Source organism: Microtus oregoni, unplaced genomic scaffold, assembly GCF_018167655.1.
Source record: "Microtus oregoni isolate MIOR12 unplaced genomic scaffold, Mior012 000003F_ref0000135, whole genome shotgun sequence".
Taxonomy (NCBI): Eukaryota; Metazoa; Chordata; class Mammalia; order Rodentia; family Cricetidae; genus Microtus; species Microtus oregoni.
Window position 1 is genome coordinate 15210162 of NW_024543062.1, and position 26930 is coordinate 15237091.

At 48.6% G+C, this 26930-nt stretch overlaps 1 protein-coding gene across 10 annotated transcripts in view; it reads left to right on the plus strand.

Annotated features, from left to right (window-relative positions):
* Rimbp2 (RIMS binding protein 2) overlaps nt 1-26930 on the plus strand; it is a 186842-nt gene that overhangs the window by 47787 nt on the left and 112125 nt on the right. The window contains exon 1 of one of the 10 annotated variants that reach the window (XM_041648163.1): nt 1950-1998. The exons of 7 other annotated variants lie outside the window; for them this stretch is intronic. The gene's annotated coding sequence lies outside the window, so the exon portion shown is untranslated. Of the gene's footprint in view, nt 1-1949; nt 1999-8426; nt 8476-25062; nt 25142-26930 lie in introns of those variants that run through there. 2 more of the 10 variants (XM_041648159.1, XM_041648164.1) reach the window with 2 other exon arrangements.

The following is a 26930-nucleotide window of genomic DNA, read 5'->3' on the forward strand; positions in this document are numbered from 1 at the left end:
TCTGTGATTTGTACCAACCACCTACATCTTATGGGATGAGAGGGAAGCCCCATGGCCACATAGGTCTAGATCGGTCAAGTTAAAATTCCAATACCTCTCCTTTTGAGCTGTGCCTCAGTTTCTCCATCTGTAACACAGACACAGTCTCAGTGCCCTCATGGGTCTCTGAGGGGTCCATGTGATACTTTAGGTAAAGTGCTTAGACTGTAGGGTTTAATGTTCAGTAAGTGCTCACAGTGCCGGCTGCCTGCTATCGCCCCAGGAACGTTAGTAATTAGCATTAAAGCTGAAGATCAAAGCTCCCAAATTATTTTATTTTAGAAAATAAATACCACACGCTGAATTTCAGTTCCGAGACAAATAACTGAGCTTGGTCTGCGGCCGAGCCATGTGGTTGTCAGAGGCTTTTAGGAGCGGTGAAATGAAGGTTTCTGGAGAATGATTAACCTGATGGGGTGGCTCCTGGGTGGGAAGGCGTTTAATTAAACTCCAGGCTTGGCTGCTGGGGAGCCGCACTCAGGCAGGCAGCATCCCAGGTGTCCCGCTCTCTGCTCTGCAGGCTCTGTCTTTGAGTGACAGCGGCAATTCTGGTGGTGGGTCCTCCCACCGTCTTCCTTGGTGGCTTAAATATCATGACAGACAGCCCCAGAAAGGTCCCGGTGCTGTTCACCACCCAGAGCATATAGGTGACAAATCCTGGGTATCGGATGTGGAGGTGAAACATGCCAGCCTTAAATGGAAAGCCGCACTGGAGGGCTGAGGGTTTCTGACATATGAGGAAGTGTGTAAGTGATTTTCTTAAATTAGTTATTATGATTAGTGTGTGTGAGTGCACACATGATGCGTGTGTGTCTGAGTGCACACATGATGTGTATGTATATGTGTGAGTACACACATGATGTGTATGTATATGTGTGGGTGCACACATGATGCATGTGTGCCATGATGCGCATGTGGAGTTTAGAGGACAAGTTTCGTGGCGTTGATTCGTGCAGGTTCTGGGACTTGAACTCAGGTCGTCAGGGTTGTTTAGTGAGCACTTTACCCGCTGGGCCACCTCGCCAGCCCACAAGTGTCTTTAGATCTCTGGAATTCCTTTATTGATGTCTCTCTAGGGCTCAGAGCAGTCTGACTCTTTTCCTGGGGGAAGGTTTTATCTTGCTTTCAATTTCCACTCACTAATGCTCTGTCATTCACGGCCAAGTGGGATGCAAGACAGAAAGTCTTTAATTCAACAACGGGCTTTCTGGCACTTCTGAGGAGCAAGGTGCCTTCCGGGGATGAAGACAACTTTAAACACAGTGTCCTGGCTCTGGCCCTGTGGGAAGTGTGACATGGACCCAGTGAATGAGTCTCACATGCATGAGCTGGAGGGAGATGAGAAGAACCCCTTCCTAGGATGGTGTAGGTACTTGCTAGATGCAAAACAGTAGCTGCTAAGGGGTGTGTGTGTATGTGATATTTTCGGCCATTTAAAAAATTAGACTTAAACATGCAATTTAGGTTTAAAGTAAACTGATACGGAACTTGGGGTCCCACTCCCCACCTTTTATTCCCCCCATCTTGTGAGTAAGGCACATTTTGATACAAGTGAGACCCAATATTGGGGCTTCGCTATGTTCACATGTCCATAGGTTCCCAGAACTGTGTGCTCTATGGGGTATGGGACTCACAAGGGAAGGGAGAGACAGAGTAGGAAAGGTAGTGTCTTCTGGGCCCTGCTTACTGTTGAAACACGAGATCCCACTGTGGCTCCGTCCGTGTGACTCACCGTGACAGATATGCCCTGTGCTAGCAGCCCCCATTTACAGATTGAATTTCCTCTCTATTGACTGACACAAAGCCGCTCCCGAGCCCAAGGCTGTCCATGAATAAGTAAACAGTCTTCCAGCCCCGTGCAGAGCAGAGCAGCCAGGGTTGGAGCTGAGAGAGGCTGGTGAGCACTGGTGCTGGAGGGGAGGCTTGGCCAGCCTGCGGGAGCCGCTGACCCCATATCCCGTAAGTACCTTCTGTGTGGGATGGGGAGAGCCAGGTGAGTGACTGAGCGTCCACTTAGTTGGATGCACAGAAAGCCTAGCATCCTTATGGGCTGTAGCTGGCAGAAAGAATTGCTGGACCCCCGGGGCGGGGTGGGACAGGGGCAGATTTTCCAGCCTGCATGTGTAACTCACACTTCCAAACTTTCCAGGCTCTAACTATGGTTTGCATTTTGGTTGTCATCTGTGGACTTAGCTGTAGACAAGTCCACAGGCCAATGTCAGCCAGGAGAGAGATCTTTGGCCTGGAGGTTAGCTCATGGGCTAGATTGCGAGAAAGGTGTTTGCCATCCCGCATCACTCAGGGCAGTAAGGGCCTCACAGGTAGACAGCTGTGGCAGGCTGCCTGCTGCCGCGTTCCCCTGAGGCTGGCTTAGCCCTTGCTTGTTTAAACATCACAGCCGAACAGTGTCTATTAACCCCGAAGATGCCTTGGGCAGAGCTTTTTCTCAGCTTCCTATCCCATTTGAGAACAATGATTTTCAAGTTTTTGAGGCTGACTGATGAGACCATGAAGAGTTTAGGGGTTGAGTAGAGTCAGAAAACGGTCAGGAAGATCTCAGCCTTCTCGCATTGTATCTTATCAGTCCAGGGTTGGTGGGAAGCCAAAGGTAGCTCAAGGTAGTTTATTTTGTCAATGTAGGGTGAATCCAAGGAAACAGACCCAACCTTGTGGGTGGAAGGAACAGATCCTCTGCTCCTCAATGGTCCTGTTTACAGTAGAGCAGGTGGCCTGTGTTTGTGTATGTGGCTCGGCATTTGATGGCCGCGGTAAAAGGTACATCAATTAATCATGGCTTTTGTTCCCATCTTCCTACACAGCTCAGTTAATTAAAGCTCGGCACGAAGTGATAGCCTAGCTCTGCACTCAATTCTTCCACGCACGTTCCTCTCAAAGCTGTTATCCAGCCGGACCACTTTTGAATTAATAATCCTAGCTCCTGGGAAGACTCAGAGAGCAGTTTCCCACGCTTTGCAGCCGTGAGCAGACTATTCGGCCAGCCAGGTGGGACATTAGACCTCGCACAAGAGCCAGAATGGTGGTAGAGAAGCCAGTTAACTGATTCTATACAGAGACCCTCCCCCCAAGTTCATGCAATGTATCATGGACCTAGGAATTACTGTTCTAATAACACATAGGCTTAGAGGCTGAGGAAATGGCTTAGTGGTTAACAGCTTGCCAAGGAAACATGAAGAGCAGAGTTTGGGTCTCCAGAATGCACAGAAATGCTGGGTGCACACAGCAGCCCCCCCACCCTGTAATCCCAGTCTCAGAAGGCTGAGCCAGGAAACTCCAGCACAAGTCAGCTAGCAAGATGAGCAGTATTGGTGAGCTATGGGTTTGATTAACAGATGCTGCCTCAATGAATGAGGTGGAAGAGCAAATGAGGACGATTCCTGACATCAGCCTTGGACTTCCACATGCACGCGTGCACACATATCTGCAAAGCATGCATACACATACAGGCACACACGCACCTGAAAATGGATAAAGAAAAAAAAGCCATAGGCTTGGGGAAGGTTCCTGTAACTTGCAGGTTAGAATGATTTCTGTCATCTTGCTTTTACTCTTCTTAACAGTTTTCTTGTGAGCATGATGCCTCCGAGAGGCACGCGTGGCAGAGGGAGGAGTAGAGTTCTTGGTATTCTTTTTTTTTTTTTTTTGGTTTTTCGAGACAGGGTTTCTCTGTAGCTTTGGTGCCTGTCCCAGAACTAGCTCTTGTAGACCAGGCTGGTCTCGAACTCCCAGAGATCCGCCTGCCTCTGCCTCCTGGGTGCTGGGATCAAAGGCGCGTGCTACCACCGCCCGGCGGGTGCTTGGTATTCTAAGGAGGAAGTCAGGTGACAATCCTGACACATCTCTGCCAGGCAGAGGGTCACACTGGAGGGCTACACTTTGGTGTACTTTCTCTCTCTTTCTCTCTCTCTCTCTCTCTCTCTCTCTCTCTCTCTCTCTCTCTGTGAGTGTGTGTGTGGTGCGTGTGTTGTTTGTGAGCATGTGTGGTGTGTGTACTGCATCTGTGGCTCCAGGGTTGAGACCAGACATTGCTGTTGGTTGTCTCCCTTGATAGTGTTCCACCTTAGGTTTTGAGGAAGGGTGTCTCACTTGAACCCGGAGCTAGCTAGCTCCAGGGATTCCTCGATCTGGGTTGCTGGCATTACAGGTGGGCTGTGGGTATGGATGTGGGTTTTGGGTATCTGGGCTCTGGTCCTCACATTTTTGTGAGCAATCTCCTCCACGCTGTACTTAAAAAAATGTATTATTATTATTGATTGCTTATACATGTGAGTGTGTATGTGTATGTGTGTGTGTGTGTGTGTGTGTGTGTGTGTGTGTGTGTGGAGGCCAGAGGGAAACCTAGTTGATCCTGAGAATCCTTAAACTTTGCTGCTTATCTCTGTCTCTCCAGACAAGTATGCACTGCTATGCCTCCTTTTCTATTTTATTATTTTATTTTATTTTTTTTAAATTGTGTGTTCTGGGAACCAAACCCCAGTCTTTTGAAAGAGCAACACGTGCTCTTAACTGCAGAGTCATCGCTCCAGCCCTATATTGCTATTTTTTGACTCATCAAATTTCATAAATAAACAATAGCACTTTGTACAATGACAGCTGATTGGTTCTCTGGCAAGGACAGTTTTGTCTTTCAGGGAAAACTCTGTTTTGTGAAAGGGAGAGCTGGTCGCATCTGGATTTAGGGTTACTACTCAATCGTCCACTCTGGGAATTACCTGCCTAGAATGTAGATAGGATGAGGTTGGGAAGCCCTTTAAGAGATGAGGAGTTAACCATCACCCACACGACCTACACACACGGTCAAGTCAACAGTTAGCATTGACGTTATTGTCATGCAACGTATTAGCTACAGACCCAGCCAGCAGCAGGGATTGCAGCTCTTCTTCACTGCACAGCTTTTAAATTTTCCTTGAGTTATTCATTCCCTCTCTTTTTAATTATGCCATCTTCAATCCAGATATTAATACTTATTCCTTACACCGAGCCTGGCGGTGCAGCATTCCTGCCTCAGACCTTCCTTAGATCCTCTAGCCCCTCCCCAAAGCCACATACAATCAGGGCACAACTGCGTACAATTGGCTGTGATAAGTGGCTAGATATTCAGGCGAGGGTCTCAGGACCCCCCTTTCAAGGGAACATCAAAAGTCAATGAGCCCAGTTGGGATGATCTTTTGCGAGCAGGCCCAGTTGAATTCCCAACCTCACCCCAGCACACACTTCTTTGCAATTTCAAGGGTTTTTGTTTTGTTTTGTATGCACACACACTTCTGCTTTGGATAGCTCACGGAGGTCAGGGGACCGCTTTCGGGGTCGGTTCTCTCCTTCCACCATGTGGGGTCCCAGGAATGGAAGTATCTCTCACCCACTGAGTCTCATCACCAAATCTTGAGTTTTAAGCTTTTCAATTGGTTTTAGACATCTAGACAGGAGGTTTGGTTTGAACGAAGAGTCATTCTTGGATTGGGGAGGGGGGGCTGCTTGATCCTGGAGAGAAGTCTAAAAATCTTAGTAGGTGTCAGAGGTGGGCTCAGTCTAGATGGCTGGAAGGAAACTGTGGAGGCTTCTGGGGCTACAGTAGGGAGGGAGGCCTTTGCTCTAGATTAGCCTTCTATCAACTTGTTATTTCTGTTCTCGTACCTAAGTGAGGCTGGGGTGGGGTGATGTTCGAACACAGGACACCTTCAGAGTCAGGAGGAACGCCCACAGAGAGATTCAGTTCTCTGTTTCTAATATGGTGACCTCTTGTGGGCTCCGTCTGCCTCCTCCTTCATCCGGAGTACTTTCATTAAATAGCCCCAGAAAGCAAGCCTTGTCTCCTGTCTAGACGGCCCTTCCTGCACGTCCTCCTCACACATCCTCCTAATCTTATTAAACCCCAGCTTCAGTTGAAATGATACATGAATGTTCTGCCCTTCTCCAGCCCCGAGTCCTGGAAGGACTGGATCTCATTCACCGTTGGTCTGGGGACAGAGGTGTACAGCAAGCGCTTGCCTAACTGACAGAAATTGAATCTCAGTCACGCAGACGGGTTTTCAGTTCTGAAGTCTGAGATAAAGTCTGGCTGTCTTTGTTCTTCCTGTCACTCACACTGTTTTAATTCCTGCCCAGGTCACTTACGAGCCTGCTGATGAAACCCAGGGCCATTCAAGTTGTCATCTTATCCCCTTGACTCCAGACAGTTGAAAAAATCTTGTTTTAGCCAAATAAAAGGGGAAAAGGAACAATGTCCGATGCTTGTTTATCTCAATTAAAGGGTCTGGAGTTCAAACACAGAAACACAGCTCTAATCAGCCAAATATGAGTGACCATGGCCTGGGAACAAAGATTCAGGTTACCGTGAGTTCCAACGATTTGTTTCATGAAGTTTTGTAGTAACAAAGTCCCAAATAAGGCAAGTTGCTTTTCAGACTCATTGGGGGAAGCATCAGGTAGACGGCTTGTAGCAAAGACGGAAAACCTCTGCTGCAGGCCTCACGAGCTACCAGACGGATGTCTCTCTTAGCCTTTTGGTTGATAGAAAGGAGGGGTTTCCAATACGTTTATACATTCAGAAGGATTCGCTATTGATTGCCATGCTGTTAGCTCATGTACAGGGGTAGGTTATAAATGTCTATTTATAAGGGGACTAAAGGTGGCCCAAGGTAAATTATAACTGGACTCTGGACCTGCGACATCCCAACCTCTCCTCAATTATAGGGCCTCTAACCAGTGAACTGGGCTTGCAGAAGGACGGTGCAAACTGGCCTTCTGGTCCCGGGTGACATGCAGATATTTCTGTTCTGTGATGCCTGATGGCTAAATGGGCATCTCCTCACGTTTTTTTGTTTTTTATCGATTTTTTTATTTATTTGTCTTATGGAAATACTTTCAGGATGATCAGTCCTGTTTTGATAATAAGGGCCAAGAGTAGAACAAGCCCCATGTTGACTTGTACTCCACTCACCCCTCCCCAACCCCGTTGTCATCTGGGTAATGAGCCTAGGGCTGGTTAGTTTTTAACTGCCAGCTTGACATCGTCTAGAGTCACCTAGGAAGAGGACATGCCTGGTGGTTTGACCAGACTGATCTGCAGGCATGTGTACGAGAGATTATTTTGATTGACGAAGGCTGTGGGTGGGTCCACCGAGGGCGGCACTATCCCTGGGCAAACGGGCCCAGGCTATATAAGAAAACTAGCTGAGCACAAGCTTGCGAGGAGCCACTGAGCAGTGGTCCTCCACGGCTTCAGTTCAGTTCCTGCTGGGATTTCCTTCAGTGTTGACATCTTAGTGACCTTTCTACTGTTGTGAGAAGATACCATGGCCAAGGCAACTTATAGAAGAGAAACTTTACTTGGGGCTTCCAGTTTGAGAGGGTGAGAGTCCCATGACCACCATGGAGGAGGACATGGCAGCAGGCGGGCGGGTATGGTACTGGAGCAGTAGCGGAGAGCTTACATCTGGTCTGCAAGGAGGAGGTGGAAGGAGCACACTGGGAATGGCATGGGCTTTTAAGACCTCAAAACCCACCCCCTAGTGACACTCGTCTTCCATCTCCACACCTCCTAACCTTTCCCAATGGTTCCACCAACTGGGGACTAAGCATTTAATCAGAAGAGCCTTTGGGGCGGGGGGGCATTCTCATGAAATCACTGTAGTTGGACTGTGGCTTCGAAGTGTGAGCCAGATGACTCTTTTCCATAGTTGCCTTAATTCAGTTATTCCTTCCTTCCTTCCTTCCTCCCTCCCTCCCTCCCTCCCTCCCTCCTTTCTTCCTTCCTTCCTTCCTTTCTTTCCTCCTCCTCCTTCTTTTTAAATCACAGCTAAGGAGAAGCTATCCCTAAATACATTTATCTTGCAGAGTCTAGAACCTGGAAGATTGATAACTCAGGGCCCACGGAGAGGCTAAGGGTGTGGCTTAGTTGGTATACCACTTGTGTAACATGCAGGAAACCTGGCTCAGTCACTGGTACCACAAATACTGAGCTTGGAGGCACCTGCCTCCAATCATAGTACTTGGGAACTGGAGGTAGGAAGACCAGAAGTTCAAGGTTATCCTTGGATGCAGAGTGAATTCAAATCACCATGATCTACAAGAGACCTTCCTTGGAAGGGCTATACAGGAGTTATATGGTTTTTCATAGCTGCCAATCAGGAAATCTGAGTGATGAAAAAGAAAGTTCCAGACTGGGAGGGGGCTAAGAGTCTAGTCACTCACTCTCTCAGCTGCTATTGGCACTGGAAGGGTAGCGTCACCCATGACTCCCCTGCCTCTCAGGTATGGGGGAGTGTGGAAGAGACTGAAAGCCAACTAGGAGACACTTCTGCCTGCAGAAGCTCATGTGTGCGTTCTCCTGCTCTTTAGAAATGACCATTTGACTACCCAACACTGGGAAGAATCCCGCGTGTCCAGGCACAGGGAACCCAGCGGTAGTGCTTGGTGGTAAGTGGTCCTCTGGCCTTTTGGAAACTCTGGCCTCCCTGTGTCGTATAAGGGCTGTGTCTGGTCCTCGTGGTTCGGCAGTTTAGTTAAGACAGATTTATCGAGTGTCAGTTACGTCTCTGGTTTGGGAAGGTCGAGTGAAGAACACTGTGGAGCAAGGAACATTCAGACAAGCGTGACCTCCAGGTGTTTGGCACTGGAGTGTGTTAGGGGGGTGGTGTTCCTCAGAATGAGTGAGAAGACTTGGTAAATTCACGTTCAAGTCTGCCCAGATGCTCATTCATTACTCAGGAGTCACTGAAGCACATGGAGTAGTTCAGAAGAAAAGCGATTTCGTTGGGGTAGCATTTGGTTTGAGGCTTCCCGTGCAGAGAGAGAGGTGTGGCCTAAACACAGGGAAGTTCACACTGTGACCAAGAGACGGGGTTAAGAGGTAAAACATCAGTTGTTTCTGCTGCCACAAGCAGGCTTTCACGCCGAACGAACGTGGTGGAGCAGTCCCTGATGGCGGCTATAATCGCCCCATTTGCATTTGGGTTGTGAAGCAGGAAACGGGCCAGGAACTTGCCTGTGTATGAAGTGAGGTGAAGCTCTGGCAGAATCAAATGGTGGTGAGCCTCAGACTCCAGGCAGCAGGATGGCAGGAGGGGGATGATGTCTCATGGTAGACACAGCAGCTGCAGAGGAGCAGGTGATGGCCATGGTGGAGATGGTGATGATACTGATGATGATTGGTAGTAGTGGTGCTCATTAGTGGCAATATGATGGTGGTGATGATGTTGATGATAGTGATGGTGATAATGATGGTGATGATGTTAACAGTGGTGATGGTGATGATGCTGATGGTGACGATAGGGTGATAGCAATATATAGTGATGGTGACAATGACACAGATGGTGATGATGGTGAGGACAGTGACAATACTGATGGAAATGACAGTAATGGTGAGGACAGTGCTGCTGAGGAAGGGACCCAGACACTGTGTGCTTCCTGCACTTGAATTCACACCTAATCCTCTGATTTCTTTTGGCCTGTGAGGAGGCAGAAATGGTCTGTTATGTGGCTCTCAGCTGCAGGACGTGTGCTTGGTAACCGTTTAGCTCCTATGATGAGAAAGCCACAAATCTCACTGTACAAGGGAAGGAGATATCCTCAAAGGAGGGAACTGCCTGGAAAACACTATGTAACTTTAAATTTTTATCATTGACTCTATAATGGCATCAAATTAATTCCACGGTAGACATCATTTACAGCGAGCCGTTGTTTGTTCTAAAAAGCCTGAAGGAGTCATTGAAGAATGCTATGCATGGGGGCCTGACTTGGCTCAAGGAGTGAGTCATAATTTCTTCAGGTTTTTTTCCAAGTGTGCCCATTATTTATCAGCTCCAAGACAAGATACGTGATAGTTACCCTGTTGTGTTATCTCAGGCATCACAGAAGAGTGTTTTGAAGTCTCATTACTTTGGAATGTTTTCAAATTTTGGTTGTTCTGGAGCCGAGAGCTATAGGATGGACTGGACTGATAGCGTGCATAAATTTTTTTTGGGGGGGGGTTCCAGAGTGTCACCTACTTGAACTGAACACACATGACTGAGAACCACATCTTCACATAGCTTTGCTCTCACTTTGGAAGGGTATAGAACATCTGAATCACTTAACCACTAAGGGAAAGTGAGAAGCTAGATTCCGTAGCTTTTAGAAACAAGAGGTCTTACCCATTGACCCAGAGACTTAGAGAGGGGCTGCTCAGTTGACTGAAGCGTGCCTCAGTCCTGAGGGCTGTCGTAGACCATCCCCTTAAGCATGCCTTCTCGATCACTAGGCATTAGGGTCTCCAGGGCAGAGTTTTATAGTCTGTAAGGAACATGATTGTCAACACTGTTGCAAACATGCCTGCAAGCAGAGATCAGGGCTCCCCTGGTGGGTTGGAAAAAATATTTAAACGTTTATTCGCCTGCCTGAGCTGGAAAAGCTGTGGCATCCACATCTCTTTCACAGAAGCGTGATGTGTGTTGTAGGTCTGCAGCTTTAAATAATTTACCCTGTCTTATTTCAAAGGCAACAGAAGTGCCAGGAAAAAGAAATCACGTTTTGCAGAGAGGCATAAGAATGGAAATGTTAAAACGCCCCTGGATAGCTTCCCTGTTGCTCATCCCACTCACTACCACAACCACAACCAGACTTTGGTATTTCTTTGCTGAAGTTGTAGCCCCAAAGACACAAATATGCAAGTGGCGTGGTTGGTGTTAGATCATAAAATGGGCGAGGGTTAATCTTTCCGGTTCGTGCTTGGATGTGTGGTGTACACAGTCTAACATTACCTGCTGGCGTTTGCTACAGGAGTTGGGCAAACATTTGTTGAGATAGGGATCTCTGACTGCAGCAGGAAATGCTCCCCCCACACCCTGTGCTTGAGAGCCTTGAAGTACACCATCTGTCATTTACCCTTCTGATAAGCCGTCCAGTGCCAGTCTCCTGGCTTGGTGGACAACCACTACCTGCTGGATGTTATGATCTCTGCAAGCAGAGGTTAGATCCACGCATTGAGTTGTGTGTGTGTGTGTGGGGGGGAGGGGAGGTGGAGAGAGATCAAGAGATCATTTCTTCTGTCTCTACAGAATCTGAGGGATTTTCTGTTTGGTGAAGTCATCCCCACAACCTGACATTTTCTGGAATAGTCTGCAGGCAACAAAAAGAAACAACAGTGATTAACAAACTTCCTATTGTATTAATGGGGAAAAATATAACCCTTCACTCACGGGGATGTGTTCAGAGACCCCCTCCAGGGTGTCATGGAATTCTGAACCCTACACTTACTCTGTTTGTTTTGCGTCTGCTCGTGACCAAACTTCATTTACAAACGAGCAACAGGAGCCCGGATGCAGCTCAGTGGCCCTGCATTTGATCCCCAGCTCCAAAACATATTAACCAATAAAGCACCTGGCAGAATAGCAGCCGATGACAAAATGGAGCAGCCATAGCAATATCCCACAGTGAATGTTATTTAAAACTTATTATTTCAAGAATTTTCTGTTTAATATTTTCAAATTGTGGTGGGTATGAATAACTGTGGCTGGGGTGGGTTGGGTTGAGGGGGCATGACTGTAGAATTATTAGAAAAATTCCTACTTCTTTGGGAGGTGGAGGAAGAGGATGGAGAGTTCAGGGTCATTCTCTGCTATATGGTAAGTTCAAGGCCAGCCTGGGCTATGCAACACACTGTTTCAAAGTGTGTGTGTGTATGTTGGGGTTAGAGGTGAGGAGGTGGAGCGTCTGCTGACTAGTAACCTATTCAGTGTTTTCATTCAAAGTTTCTTCTTTCCATATATTTGCATCTATGAATTATCTCATTAAACAAAATGGCATTTAACGGTGGGGAGGCTCAGGGAGCTATGTCCAAGAAGCGGGGACCCTGTCTCCCCTGTCCTTGAGATGGACCCTGTGATGCCTTGGGTTGCTTGCTACACAGTGGCCGCTTCCTGAGGCCTAGGACCACCGATCTAGGCTGAGTTCTTGGTGGGTGGTTTGGTGAGAACCCCAGACCTTCTGGTCTGATCATAATGTCATTTAGGCAGAAACATCTAGTTTAAGTGGCTTTTTATGTCATTATTCTTCCTGGATAAAGCAATTATCCTTTTCAAATCTGATTCTGTTTACTCCTTTTCCTTAAGTAGACAAGACAGCATAGATGTGTTGATGTCAGAGACGGTGTCTGCCACAGGTAGATGGGTTGCTCATGACTTCCTGTTAGGGAGTGCGTGAGGTTGTCTGGCCTGCAGGCCTGGGGTGCTCATGGCTCCAGGTTTGCCTCAAGGGCAGTGAAGAGTAAAAGGGAGAGGGAAGAAAGAAGGGAGACATACTGTTGTAGTTAGTGTTTCTATTGCTGTGATAAAACACCATGACCAAAAAGCAAGTTGGGGAGGAAGGAGTTCATTTGGCTTACATTTCCATATTTCTGGTCATCACTGAAGGAAGTCAGGACAGGAAGTCAGACAGGCAGGAACCTGGAGGCAGGAATTGATACAGAGGCCATGGAGGAGGCTATACTGGCTTGCTCCTCATGGCTTGCTCAGCCTGTTTTCTTTCTTTCTTTTTTTAAATATTTATTTATTTATTTATTTATTATGTATACAGTGTTCTGTCTGTGTGTATGCCTGCAGGCCAGAGAGGGCACCAGACCTCATTACTCAGAACCTTTGGAAGAGCAGGCAATGCTCTTAACCACTGAGCCATCGCTCCAGTCCCTTTCTTTCTTTTTTTAATTGTTTTTCTTGAGCTATACATTTTTCTCCATTTACCTCCCTTTCTTCCCTCTCCCTTTCTTCCCTCTCCTATGACCCCCACACTCCCAATTTACTCAGGAGATCTTGTCTTTTTCTCCTTCCTATGTAGATCCATGTATGTCTCTCTTAGGGTCCTCTTTGTTGTCCAGGGTTGTAGACTGTAGGCTGGTTTTTTTTTTTTTTTTTTTTCTTTCTTTATGTCTAAAAGTCACTTATGAGTGAGTACATATCATATTTGTTTTTCTGGGTCTGGATTACCTCACTCAATATGGTTATTTCTAGATTCATCCATTTGCCTGCAAATTTCAAGATGTCATTTTTTTACTGCTGAGTAGTACTTCATTGTGTAAATGTACCACATTGTCTTTATCCATTCTTCTGTTGAAGGGCATCTAGGTTCTTTCCAGGTGCTGGTTATTATGAATAATTCAGCCTGTTTTCTTATAGAACCAGGGATGGTACCACTCACTTTGGGCTGGGTCCTTCCCCATCAAAATCACTAGTTAAGAAAATGCCCCACAGCCAGATCTTATGGAGACATTTTCTTAATTGAGGTTCCCTCCTTTCAGATAACTCTAACTTGTGTTAAACTGACATAAAACTAGCCAGGACACATCCTGAGAAAAGAAGAATATGTGTTTGGCAGGAATGGGTGGTGAGGACTCTGAAGTTGGCAGAATCCCATGGCAGGAGGTTTTTTAGTGCCTCAGAGAGAGGTCTCAGGTAACCTAGGCTGGCCTTGAACACCTGATTCTCCTGCCTCTACCACCAAGTGCGTGGACTACAGATGTATGCCACCATCTCTGCTTTTATGTGGTGCTGGATTGAATCCAGGCCTTTGAGTATCTAGTGCTAGGCAAGTACTCTATCAACCGAGCCACACCTCAGCCCTCAAAGATCTTGCTGCAGCTAGCTCCCCACACGCTCTTGACAAAGCAGATCCTGGACCATGGACGACCGGCTCGTTTTTCTTTGTTCTGTAGACTAGAAAGGAATGAGGTTGCAGATGTGGCTGCATATTTAGGTTTCTGGAGTCACGACACCCAGTGACATCGCTAATGTTCAGGACTTTAGCTGACTGCTGGTGGAAAACCAGCTCAGAAGTCCCACAGGTAAGGACCATAGGCCTGGGAGTTAATTGACCTCTTTAACTGAAGTGGGTGTTCTCTGGTTCTGGAACGGCTTGAGCCAGGAGCCCAAAGACTGTCTGGGAGAAGCAAGCTCCGTCCTCTTTCAGGCTGGCTTTGCTTTAAGAGCCCCTTAATGAGTACTTTGCACACAGGCCTGGCACACTGTCATCTTCTGTTGGCAGGCAGGGGAATGGTGCCATCATTTTGTGGTCTCCACACTTGTCCCTCAGGGGGTAGTGTCCCCAGTCTTCATGGGCATCTGTCAAAGAACCTGTCCCCCGGGTCCATGCAGAAGCTCAGGGGAGCCAGGATGTGAGAGCATTGAGACCATCCTTCAAACTAGGGAGGCCATTCTTCTCAGGGTGCCTCGGGGGATGGGGAGTTCCTTCTTTGCTTCTTCTCTAAAGGGTATTCTCAATTCTTTATAAAATACTGCATTTGTGTGTGTGTGTGTGTGTGTGTGTGTGTACATACTATGGCTTTGTGTGGAGGTCAGAGGACAGCTTGTGGGAGTTTGTTCTTTCCATTCATAATATAGACCTCAGGGATCAATCTCAAGTGGTTACGCTGGGCAGCAAGTTCTCTTTGCTGATGAGCATCTTGCCAGCCCCTAGCTATCTGTCTTATGAAGGGAACTCATTGAAGAATTCAGAAGAGCAAGTACCAGAGAAGCCTTAAGAATCCAGAGAGCCCTGTCAGCAAGGGACCTTCTGGGGTGGTCCTGCAGGATGGCCCCCTTACCACTTTCTGTCTTTGGGTTCTGCTGCTCAAGGATTAAGTTCAAAGGGGTGTGAATCACCTCAGGCATCCTCCGTGGGCTGGGGAGGGGACCCAGCTGCACTCTCACCGAACCATCCCCAAGGCAAAGGAGTGAGCATGCCTCTGGCACTGTCTCTTGGATTCGGGAGCTGTGTGTTCTTGTAGGAGGCTGTCTTAGTTAGGGTTACAGCTGCTGTGATAAAGTACCAGAGCAACATGGGGAGGAAAGGGTTTAGTCTGCTCACGACTCCATGTAACAGTTCATCATCGAAAGCAGTGAGGGCAGGAACTCAAGCAGGACAGGAACCTGGAGGCAGGAGCTGATGCACAGCCATGGAGGATGCTGCTTACTGGCTTGCTCCCCATGGCTTGCTCATACATACACATATACACACACATACATACATACACATACATACATGCACACATACACACATACATACTCACATACATACATACACACATACAGAAAGCAGCCTGGTGGTGCTCTAAGGACAGCTGTGGCCTACAAGTCCCTTCATATGGATTGGGGGGGGAGGGGAATTCATGGTTACTGAGTAGCCAGCATCATAGGCCTGTAGCCAGGCGGGGCCTGGTTCCAGGGTGACACGGGGAGAGGGTCCTGCATTCTGGGGCAGAAGTGTGCAATTCAGAGGCTGTGTGGGAAATGAGGAGGAGGGGGGCACATTTTAGCTGAGCTGTGGCCTCCTCGTAGAAGTGAGAGTGGCAGCTGTCATCCTTCCGGCATCTGTGGACTTGGGGACTCTGTTAGTGGAATCACGGGCAGATCTCCGTAGGAAGCTTGCCATTTCCTCAACTGTAGCTTTGAGAAATGGGAGGCTGCGTGGCCTGATCAACTTCTCTCTCAGAGGCCTGTAGACCTGAGCTTCTGGATACCGCTGTCTTTATGCATCATTTAAAAAGGGTAATTAACACCGCGTGTGGCATTTTAGCCCACTGTCTCTAAAGACTTTGTGTTGGTGGCATTCAAGCGGAGGGAGTGTAGTGGGGCTCCCTGAGGGCTGCAGGGGGCAGAGACAGGGGCTTCTTAGACATGGACAGACAGCCTGGGGTGGATACCGTTACTTCAGCAGTTTCAAAACTGCTCTAGGGACCAGGGAGCCTCCTAGGAGAGTCACGCCGCGTACCTGCCTCAGAGTTCTAAAGTGACCAGAAAACCTGCAGCTCCACCCATCTGTCCTGGCAGGGCTTCCTAACAGCTGGCCATGTCTCCAGGCAACGCAGACAGCTAAGCTACGCCCGTTTGAAAGGTCACCAATACACAGGTTCAAGAGGCACAGTGAGTCAGAGTATTGGGGGGTAAGCAGTTGCTTGGAAAAATTATCAGCACTCTGGATGGACAAATAGCAGCATGGTGTGGGGGCTCTGAGGAGAGAGATCGGGGCTCTGGTGATGAAGTGGGAGTCTTTTCTACCTTTCTGAGGGTAAGGGTTTCATAGAATGTGCAGTGAGGTGCTCTGATTCCCACGCCGGAGCCTGGGAAGGGGTGGGGAGCAGGTTGTGTGACCGCCATACCTACTTTGATATAAACTCACTTTCCCACGTGAGAGACCCTGGATCTGGGGAGTGTGATCGCTAAAGATACACCGACAATTTCTCAGTGGGTGCCTGTGAGAAGGGAAGGGTTGCTGCCAGTACTGCAGCCTGAACAACAGCTTGACTTCAACACCACATTTTCTTTTTTTCTTTTTTTTTTAAATATTTATTTATTTATTTATTATGTATACAATATTCTGTCGGTATGCCTGAAGGCCAGAAGAGGGCACCAGACCTCTTTACAGATGGTTGTGAGCCACCATGTGGTTGCTGAGAAATGAACTCAGGACCTTTGGAAGAGCAGGCAATGCTCTTAACCACTGAGCCATCTCTCCAGCCCAACACCACATTTTCTTAAAACTGTTTGTCCAAAGTGGTGCAGGGCCATTTGCCTTGGAGGGTCCGAGGCTCTGCCAGGTGGTTCTAGACCGGGACATGAAGCCGCTCATGGGTCTTGCAAACTGCACCCCCTCTCCAAGCCTCCTTGGAGCAGGGCAGCTGCCTTCCTTGAAGGGAGGGTTTTGGGTCTTCAGTGCCAGACACTGCAGGTGGCAGAGGCCTGCCTGTAGCTTCTAGTCCCAGATGCAACAGGGTATTCTCAGAGCAGACAGTCCCCTGTCTTTGCCCTAGGGCCACATGCACTGAAAAACACTAGCAGTCAGAGTGAGCTGGGGTATAACAGTTTTTTTAAAACTGCCCTTGAGAGATACAGGGTAGTAGGTTCGCCCTGTGACGGGCTTCCAGGTACTGAGACATCATGTAGGCATGCATGCATGCATGCTTGCTTGCTTAAAGATTTGTTTGATTTTAAATTATGTGGGTATGAACACATGAGTGTAATCGCCCATGGAGTCCAGAAGAGGGTGTCGGATCCCCCCCGAAAGTCGAGTTACAGGTGCCGTGCGGACATGAGCGCTTGGAACTGAACTCAGTCCTCTGCAAGATTGCTACATGCTTTTAACTGCTCAGCCATTTCTCCTGTCCTAAGACCTTTCAAGCTGGTTCCCAAGGGTGGGTCCAATACACCACCAGTCCTGTTAGTCCCCTGAAATGTCCTGTGGAGCTTCAGAGCTGAAAGGACAAAGGCTGACGAGGTTTTCATGAGGGAAAGAGGGTCCCTGTTTCCTCATCCGCAGAGGAACTATAGTGAATACCTGATCCGGCATGCTTCGTGAGCGTAGGGGTTAATGCCTGCCATGTGCCTGTTATAAATTGGCACTACGTAAAATGTTCATTAAATAAAGAAATCTCTGGAAACCTTCTGTGGCCAGAGGGAACGGGGTATAATAGACAGCACTCTCTTTAACCCCTCTCAAGTTATACACCATTTACTTAAGAGGAGAGCCATAAGCGTCTCCAGGGAATCGGGCCACGGTCGTTTGCATTCTAAATGCACAGGCGCTGCTGAATTAGATGTTTAATTTAATTAATGAATATGCATTTCTGAAGAGCCTTTCTCCCAGCCGTGGACTCAGCTCCCCCATCTTTCCCATCTTTCTCTCTGAGCCTTGACTTGCTGGAGCGAGCCTTTGAGGATGTGCATAGATCAATAACTCTGTTTCCATGACGTGTGCACAGAGAGCCAGGGTGGATTCGGAGCGGCTCTAGAGATAAGCAGCCTGTGTGCTGGGAGCTAATTGCATTACAGAGCTCACAAACCTCTCGCCCAACATTGAGGCCCCGGCCCCGGCCCCGGGCCGAACCATAGTAGCTCCGTACTACCCCCTCGCAGCAAACTCAATTAAGGCCTCACGTTGGAAGTCAGGCTAGGCAGTAGATTAATTTTTAATCTGTGGCCATAGCTCGCTTTCAAGCACAATGGACATCTCGTGTCCTAACGGCTGCCGGTCCAGCAAGAAATAAAGGAGACAGACATACTGGCCAGCGAGCAAGCTGACCTTTGCTAGGGCCCTGTCTGGGCCATCCGGAGATGGCCTAACCTGGAGGCTGGCAGCCAGCTAATGAAGTTTGTCTAATTTCTGCAGACAGGACCCCTGGTGGCTTGGACTGACTTAGCCTTGCTAGTGATCTTGATGGTGGCGCCAGTCACATTTGCTGAATTGCAGGGAATTTACCTAGACATTGAGAGTCTAACCCCTCATGACCTTTCCCATTGTGATTTAGTGTGGTTCTGAGGAAGAGGTCTCTGTCTGTGGTCCTGGCAGGAAAAGGGCAGAACCCTCAGGTGTGATTTTGGTGGGGATGTTCCATTTGTAGAGATGTGGGCAGGGCTCAGGGCTTAGAGAGGGAGCCAGGTCTGGCCACACAGGTAACTGATGTCATAAGTGTCCATCTTAGAGTCTTCTACAAATACTGCTTTTCATATTGGTGGTTTTTTTTCTTTCAAATTAGCCCCCTATGATTTGAATGAAAAAACACTGCATTCATCAGGGTTCTCAAGAGAAACAGAACTTGATAGAATGAATCTATCAAGACTAAAAAGGGAATCCAGTAGAGTAGCTTGCAGGCTGTGGCCCAGCTATTCCACCAATGGTTGTTTCCTGACTGACAGACCAAGAATTCCGTAGTTGCTCCGTCTCTGAGGCTGGGTGGCTCAGCCAGTCTGCCTTCTACATTGGAGTCCAAAGAAGTAGGTTCTGGTTCCAGTGAAGGAATGCCTGCCTCAGCATCAAGTTGGGTAAACTTGCCAGCAAGGGTGAGGGCAAGCAGGCAAAAAGCAAAAGCTTCCTTCTTCCAAGGCTTCATTCTTCCAAGTCCTTTTACGTGGTCAGCCACCAGAAGGTACGGTCCCGATATAGGGTGGGTGTTCCCACTTGAAATGATTCAGTCAAGAAAATCCCTCACAGGGGTGTCCAGATTTCTGGGTTTTAGTTGCTTACAGATGTAGTTTAGCTGATTGGCCATTACAAACACTCCTTTGAATGCCTTTCCCCAAAGCAGGTGTGCTGTTCATAGCTGCTACCCCAATGCCTGGGAAGCTGGGATAAGAAGGTTTCCAAAAGTTAGATGCCAGCCTGGGCTACACAGTATGATTCTATCTCAAAAAAATTTCTTTTCTTCAAGTGAGATGATGTTCTGGTTCTCAGTAGAAAATATTTGTTAAGAAACAAACTGTGTGCATTTAAAGCATTTGCTTTGTTGCTAGCTCAAGGGTCCTCCGACTTAAGTCTTTGGCAGGATTGTGGGATGATGGGGGTCTGAGTCTTCAACAGGCTCTAAGTCTCTCTCCTCCTGCTGCTGGCTCAACCTCTGCTTTAGCCTCCATGCTGAAGGAGTAGGCTACCGGGGCTATTGGTAGGGCTGACCCCACACCAAGGGTCATGGAATAACCTGGAGTGCCCAAGCATGCGGAGCACATGTTGGTTACTGGTGCTGCGCATAGAGGTTTGCTATCTGGAGTTCTTTTTCGCTTCAAATCCCAGGATCGTTATATAAACAGAACCGGGCTCAAGCACCTGTCATGCTAACTTGAAAAATAATTTGCAGTTGGATCCCAGCTCCGGATCTTACACTGAAATAAATTCCAGATGGACTAAAGGTCGGAAGGAGCCGGGTAAAATGCTAAGCCCATAAATATAGTGAATGATTTACTGGGTGGGTGCCACAGGGAGGAGAGGAGCTGGGTGGCCTCAGGGCTTTTACTTTGATGGACATTTACCATGTGGGGGGATGACTGGGGGAGACCCCAGGTTCTCTGGAGCAATAGTTGTGGTTCCTAGGAGGCGTCATTCAACTCAGGCAGCAGAGCGGGTGCAGCCTGCAGAAGAGCCCAGAGACAGCCACTGAGGACTGAAGTCTCTCCATGATGGCTGTTGGTGAGACTGGCTTAGTGGGGAGAGCCAAGAAGCTGATGCAGGAGGAAGCAATTGTGCCAGCACCAGGGCGTTCCCAGTGGGGCTGGCTTTCCTCAGACCGCTGTGGCTTTACCAGCTTTAGAGATGACAGTTCCTGTGTCCTGGGGTCCCCTTCAGTTCTCAGGAAACCTGGCAGGCAGGAGGAAGCACTGGGCAGAAAGTGGGGTATCTGGGGGGAAGCCTCACAGCTGGTACACGTCTCAATCTCTGGTCCATGTGCTGGGAGCCATACGTCACAACTGGTGTACTGTCCTGTAGCTGACCCATCTTGCAGCTGAGATTTCAAAGAAGCCTTGTAGGAGAAGTGACACTTTGTGTCCCTGTGTGTTCATGTGTGCAGGTACACATGTGTACCTGTGAGTATGGAGTCCAAAGGACAACCTTGGGTGTCATTCCTTAGGTGCCACCTAACTTGTTTTGCATTTCGAGACAGTCTCTTACTGGGCTATAACTTGCCAAGCAAACTAGACTAGCTAGCCAGCCATCTCCGGGGTTCTTCCATGTCTCCCTCTCCCAACAATTAGATTCACGCCTGCGTGCCACTGTGCCTGGCTCTTCCTGTGCATTCTGGGGATCGAGCTCAGGTTGTCTCACTGACTGAGCGATCGCCCTACCCCACACCCACGTGAGAACCTCTTATTCAGCCACAGTCTCCTGGATAGGAATCGGTGGGCTGTGCCGCTGTACTGGACGCAACTGGAATACTAAGGTGTGTCCCGGGAGGTTTAGAGTCTTGATCTTCTGGTCACTGGGTGGCATGTGTGACCAGCATGGAGCCACCAGCTTCCTCAGAGGCCAGGGCAGAAGACAATCTCACGGCACCAAGCCAAGCGGCATTTGAGTCCTAGAGAGATTAATTTCAGGAGGGAATCCTGATTCTATCATTGCAAATCCCCCCCTAGAGGACCCCCGGTTGCAGGGAAGAATTTCAATCATGGCAGTTTAATAAAGTGCCCATGGAATGAATATCTTCTGTGAGCAGTGTTGATCATGAGGCACCTCCACAGACCCCTAGGGAAGCTGCAAACTGACTCTCATTTGGGGAGAAATCAAGAAATGCCCGTTTCTTAAAAGGCTCTGACCTCAACAGTATAATATGTCCTGGGGACAAGCAAGAATTTGATGTATAGGAACATGTCCCAGTATGTTACAAGACATCAAATCCCAAGGTACCAACTTCCACTCTCCCAAGACTTCTGTCCTTAGGATGGAAGGGCCCCCAGGTTGTTTACAGTATCTCTGTGGCCTCCTGTCAGAGCCCCCCTTCCCATCACACCCCAGTTCTGATAACCTATATAACAAGCACTAGTGACACACAGTGTCCAGCAGAACGTGGTCTGTCCTGTTTGTGTTTTTGTTTATCTTTAGAGGGGGATGATATTAGTGCTCTGCCTCACTGTGGTATAATTTAGTGTCTTTGAAGGTGAGATTATTTGATAAAATATTAGAAGAACATGAATTGATCTTTATTAAAAATATTCCTCCATGAACAGAATAATCAGGGTGTGGAATTGGCACTGGAGGAAGAGGAAACTGCTCGTGTGTGGGTTGAGAAAAAAAAGGCTTTGGAAGAGCTGGAGGGAGGACCAGGAAGAAAGACTTCCCCAGGGGGCAGGACCCCAGCTGGGTTTTGAAGGTTGAAGAGAAGTTGGATGATGGCCTGGGAGGAAAGGGTGTAATGCCAGGAGCCAAGGTCAAGAATGCAAATGGCAGCAGATGTTCTAAGGGCTGAGGCACCTGTAAGGTTGGTGGAGGAGTAGTGGACCTGGAGGGGTGCATGGTGAGGAGGGAAGGAGGGTATAGAGTCAATAGGTCCTCCAGACTTCTGAGAAGCATGACTTGGGAGCTGCCACCCAGCTCCGGCGACAGACCAGAAGGGGAGAAAAACCCTCCTCTGAGTTTTCATTGTAGCCTGCAAATTTCCCTGGGGCTAGACAGCCAGGAAACTCAGGGAGCTTATAGGAGACCCACCCATTGAGTGTTTCCTGATTGGTTGCTGGGGCAGTCAGTCCAAGAAGCCACTCATACATTACTGTGGTCTTTTCTGGGCACTTTGTTCTTAGAATCTCAGAGCACATGCTCAAATCCTGTGGTGGAGGGGGAGCCAAGAGGGAGACATACAGACTAGCAAATGAAAGAGAACTGGTGTATGTGTCTGGGGCCAAGCTACCTTAGCTGACCACCTTGAAGGGGACACTTCTGATCTTGACCTAGCACCAGAAGAATGTGTTAGCTTGCTAACTATTTGGTTTTAAACAGAAAGCAGGAAGTAAGACTTGGATAGAATTTTCTACTTCTAATTAAACAACTAATTAAAAAGATTGAAAAAAAAACAGCTTCTAAATCAAAATGTGAGCTAGTGCTGTGAGTTTGTTATTGTGTTTTAGATGGAGGTGTGGCCTCTAGTCATTCATCTTGCATCCAGCTACTTAAATAGGAAAGATAAGTCTCTCCCGTTCCCAACATTTTAAACAGGTTTTAACAAGGCACAAGGCACTACTTCGCAGGGATGGAGTTGATGGTGAAGATGGTGATGGTGAAGATGGTGATGATGGTGATGGTGAAGATAGTGATGATGGTGATGATGTCATGATGATGATGGTGAAGATGGTGATGATGTCATGATGATGATGGTGAAGATGGTGATGATGGTGATGATGATGGTGTGGGTGATGGTGCAACCAATATTTTAAAAGTGCCTGATAGGTGCTAGGGACTTTCTGGGCAATATTCTGTCATTAACTTATTGAACCCTACCAACAATCCAAAAGAGAGGACCCTAATGCTGAGCCCCCTTACTGACCATTCTTTCTGTTCTGCAATGGATACATGGACAATGAGTTGGGAGGGGTGCTCCAGGGGGACAGTGGCTTTGTGTGGGTGGCACAGGTGATTCCCTGTGCTGTGTGACCTGTTGCCACCATCCAGTTGGCTAGCACTAGGCTTCTACGGTACAAGGTGACGTCATTATCATCTTTGTTCCCCTATACCATCATTCCTCCTTCCCATCTTCCTCTCTCCCTGTCTTCTTTCTCCTTCTCTGCCTCCCTTATTCTCTTCTTTTTATTTCTTTTTGATAAAGGATCTCATTGTAGCGTAGTCTGGCTTGAACTTCACCATGTAGCTCAGGCTGTCTGGGGGCATGTGGCTAGCCCCCTGCCTCAGCCTCCCACGTGCTGGGATTATAGGAGCCGCCACCCTTGTCACACCATTTCTTTAAGGAAAGTGTCTGAAGTCAGCTTTCCCACTGGGAGAAGTTCAAGAGGGATGTGGCTCCCAATTCATGGTCCCTGGCAGTGTCTGGATTGTTTCCAACTATGGCGACAGTGGGATTGAGACCATTGTGGCAGCTGTGGCCGCAGCCAGCCTGAAGCCCCACTTCCTGGCCTTTGTGTTTAGAATGCGAATCCATTCAAACCCGTTGCTACCTCTGTCTCCAGAGTCAGGTGTGTTGCTGCCCCCATTTTACAGGTGAGAAAACACAGAGTTGGAGCGGTGTGTTAGAGACCAGTGTGCAGAGCAGCCTGCTGTGCCCGGTGCTCAGGACAGTGCGGAAGACTGCAGTATACTGAGGCTCATCCTGGCCTCCATGCCTGGCAGAGTGAACCTCTCTCTTTCCTTCCTTCCCAGCCACCAGGAGAGGTCCATCAGTCACCTTTTTTCCTTCTTAGACTTATTTTATTTTGCATATATGAGTGTTTTGCCTGCATGTATTTCTGGTGTACCACATGCGTACCTCGTGCTTAAGGAAGTGGTGAGCCTCCATGTACATCCTGGGAATAGAACCCAGGTCCTTTGTAAGAGCAAGAAGTGCTCTTAACCACTAAGCTAAACTCTCTGAGCCTCTATTAGACACTTAAAAAAATCTCTTCCCCTCCTGCTTTCTTGATTTGAGTCTCCCTTTAGCTCAGGCCTATTGTTAACTCACTGTGCACTCAAGGTTGGTTTGGAACTCATGGCTATCCTCCTGCCTCAGCCTCCAAAGGACGGGGATTTCAAGCATGGGTCAGCCTACCTGGCTCCTTCTTTAATCCATAGCTGGCTCATTCTTCAGTCTTTGGCCCCGATGGAGCACAAAGTGCTTATTCTTTCCTCCTGGCTGTGGTGTCAGCTCTTTTCCCTGGGAAGGTCTCTGCATCCTGGCCCCGAGCCTGCGGGGCTGCGATGGAAGCCCATCGTCTTGCAATTTCTCCCCTGGTGTGATGCGTTTAGGATTTGGGACTTCGTTTATGCCATGTGGTGCCTGCATATGCCTAGGCAGCTCCGACTGCTGCTCCCAGCAGCTTGTGTTAAAGAGCTTGCGGCCCCCCTCTCATCCTGCCAGTGCCTCGCCTCGCCTTGTCTTAATCCTCCTCTCTGCAGCTTTTCAGGCCCAGCAGGACACTTGGCTAGCGGGAGCAGTACTGTCTGGCTTGATTCTCCTTTTTTGGGCGATTGCTTCGGTCTGAGTATGAGCAAGCACATGTACACGCACCCCCAGGCACCATCTGCTTCTACTGGAGGAGGTAAACACCTCCACTTTGCCATCACTGCAGGGCTCCGGCCAGCATATCCTAGCACCTGAGCTGCTCTTGGGACTTGGGGGGAACAATATACTGAGACCTCAGATTTGTGGGGTATGGAAGTCACAGTTTATAGTGGGCCCCTGATAGTATGGGAACCATTTCATTTGTGGGTACGTACAATGGTTTTGTCCCCCGGGCACTAAGTCAGGCCCTTCTTTTGCCTGCTGGCCCAGCCTCCCTGCTCCCTCCTTCCTCCTTCTCTCCCTTTTCCACTCCCCTCCCTCTTCTTTCTTATCATACTTTGCTTTGGCCCTGTGGTATTCGAGTCTGTATTAAAAGACCCAGAAAACTCCAAGAGATATATTTTCATGCTCAAAATAAGATCCAAGGTTCTTAGCACAGCCACAAGACACGCCCACCAGCAGCTCCTCCCTCTCCCCCACGATCCACCCGTAGGCTGTCCAGCCTAGTCACACCAGAGGCTCACTGTCTTCCAGTCTGTCCCCACTCCATGTCTTCACCAGCCTGGCTTCTATTTGTAGCACTTTTCCCTGAAGAGCCACGTCAGCGCCTTCCTTATCTCGCTTGGCTTCCATCTTCCCTGGCTTGGTGTCCTGGTAAGCTGCCATCTGGGGGAGGAAGACACAGGAGGGTTATTTTCAACCACTAGACTCTCGTGGACCTGGGCCAGACAGAGATTCTCATGACCGCCCTCAGGGGCTGCTATGAGCTGATACCCATTCTTCCCATCGCTCTTCCCTGTTCAGATTTTGCAGTATGCTCCCTGGCCTGTATGTGGTACCCACGACAGTTGTTTTTTTCTCACACGAGGAGAGTGGCACTTTTTCTCTAGTGTGGTGCTCAGTGCCTGGAACAGGCCTGGCAGTCGCGGGTATCCGGGGAATTCCAGGCACTAGTGATAGTCGCATACAGAGGTGTCCGGGGCAGCAGTGTCTGTGACGGCGGCAGCAGACTGGGACGAGGGTGCGCTCATCACTAGGCTGGGACTCTGTCTCTTCTGTTGCTCGTAGGGCTGTTGATTCTTGGATCTGTCTGCAGAGCGTAGGGCATGCTGCGGTGATAAGTGACCCCCTGCCTCTGCAGTTTTCACAGCCTGGGGAAGCTCGCTTCTCGCTCCTACCACCCACCACCTACCACCTGTCCGTTCTGATCGGCTGGAACCTCTGCTCTGCTGCTGTCCCACAGGGACCTAGGCTCATCTGGTGCTTTCCACGAGGGGGAGAGAGGTGATCTGCCCTCCAGTCTCGGGTGCTCAACCCCTCAGCTACACTGGGCTGAGAAGAGACCATATGGTCCATCCTGTGAAGGTGTCCCTGGCGGAAAGACCCAATGGAAGCTTTGCACCAGGGTAACCGTCGCAGCGCTTGGGAAAGGAGCTGAGCTGAGGGTGAGGGTAAGGGTGCAGATGGAGCTGCTGGAGTCATCAGGCACCCTGTTCCACATCCAGCAGCAGAGGCCCCAGGGTCTTCCCATGAGCCCAGCACCACAGTCCTGCTTGTTGTAGCTGAGTTTACTTCTGAAGCCCTCAGAGGTCTGCTGCTGGTGCCTGGGGCCCCAAGATGTTCGGGGGCTGCCCTCAGAGAGGTACAGTCTCAGAGGAACAATACTTGGTCTGGAGGCCACCCACCCACAGTGTTCCTTGATATAAAACAAAAACATCAATTGTAGTAACCACTTCTCCAGGAGTTTCTTTATCTCTTAGTCTTGGTCTCTCTAGCCTGGGGTTTCACCAATGAGTCAGGCATTCTTCCACCTTTGTCTTGATTTTGGCACCATGGGCGATGCTTCTCCACTTAGGATGAGTTAACTTAGGATATGAGAAAAATCACTGTGCAGCTGGGCTAGAAGGCTGAGCCAGGAGGCTAGTCTGGGGTTCAGGCTAAGTGCAAGGGCAGCTTGGGCAACCTTTCAAGTCTGTCTCAAGATAAAAAAAATAGAGAATCTGAGATGTGGCTCAGTTGTCAACTACTTGCCTAGAATGCATGAGACCCTGCGTTCAATTCCCATTACTGGTACCACCCAAAAAATGACTAATGAGCTTGGAAGGCCATTCTCTCCCTGAATTGGCTCTCCATCCATCATACACCTGGGAGGGTGACACAAGGCTACTTGCCATTTAAAAGGACGGTCAGTCTGCTGAGAGGGTGGCGGGGACAACTCAGGAGACCCCGTACCCAATACTGAGCCAGTGTGCATGTGGCAGAGGTGGGCTGTAGCATAGGTATAAGTAAATATTATGGACACGGTGATTCTTCTGGGACCTGTTACAGCAGGTGTTTGTTTAAACTTTCCAATGCTATTGTTATGGTACTGAACTCAAGTTTTAACACAGCCTCCATCACAGGTCGACACTTTCATAGTGTCATATACTTTGCCTCTTTATGT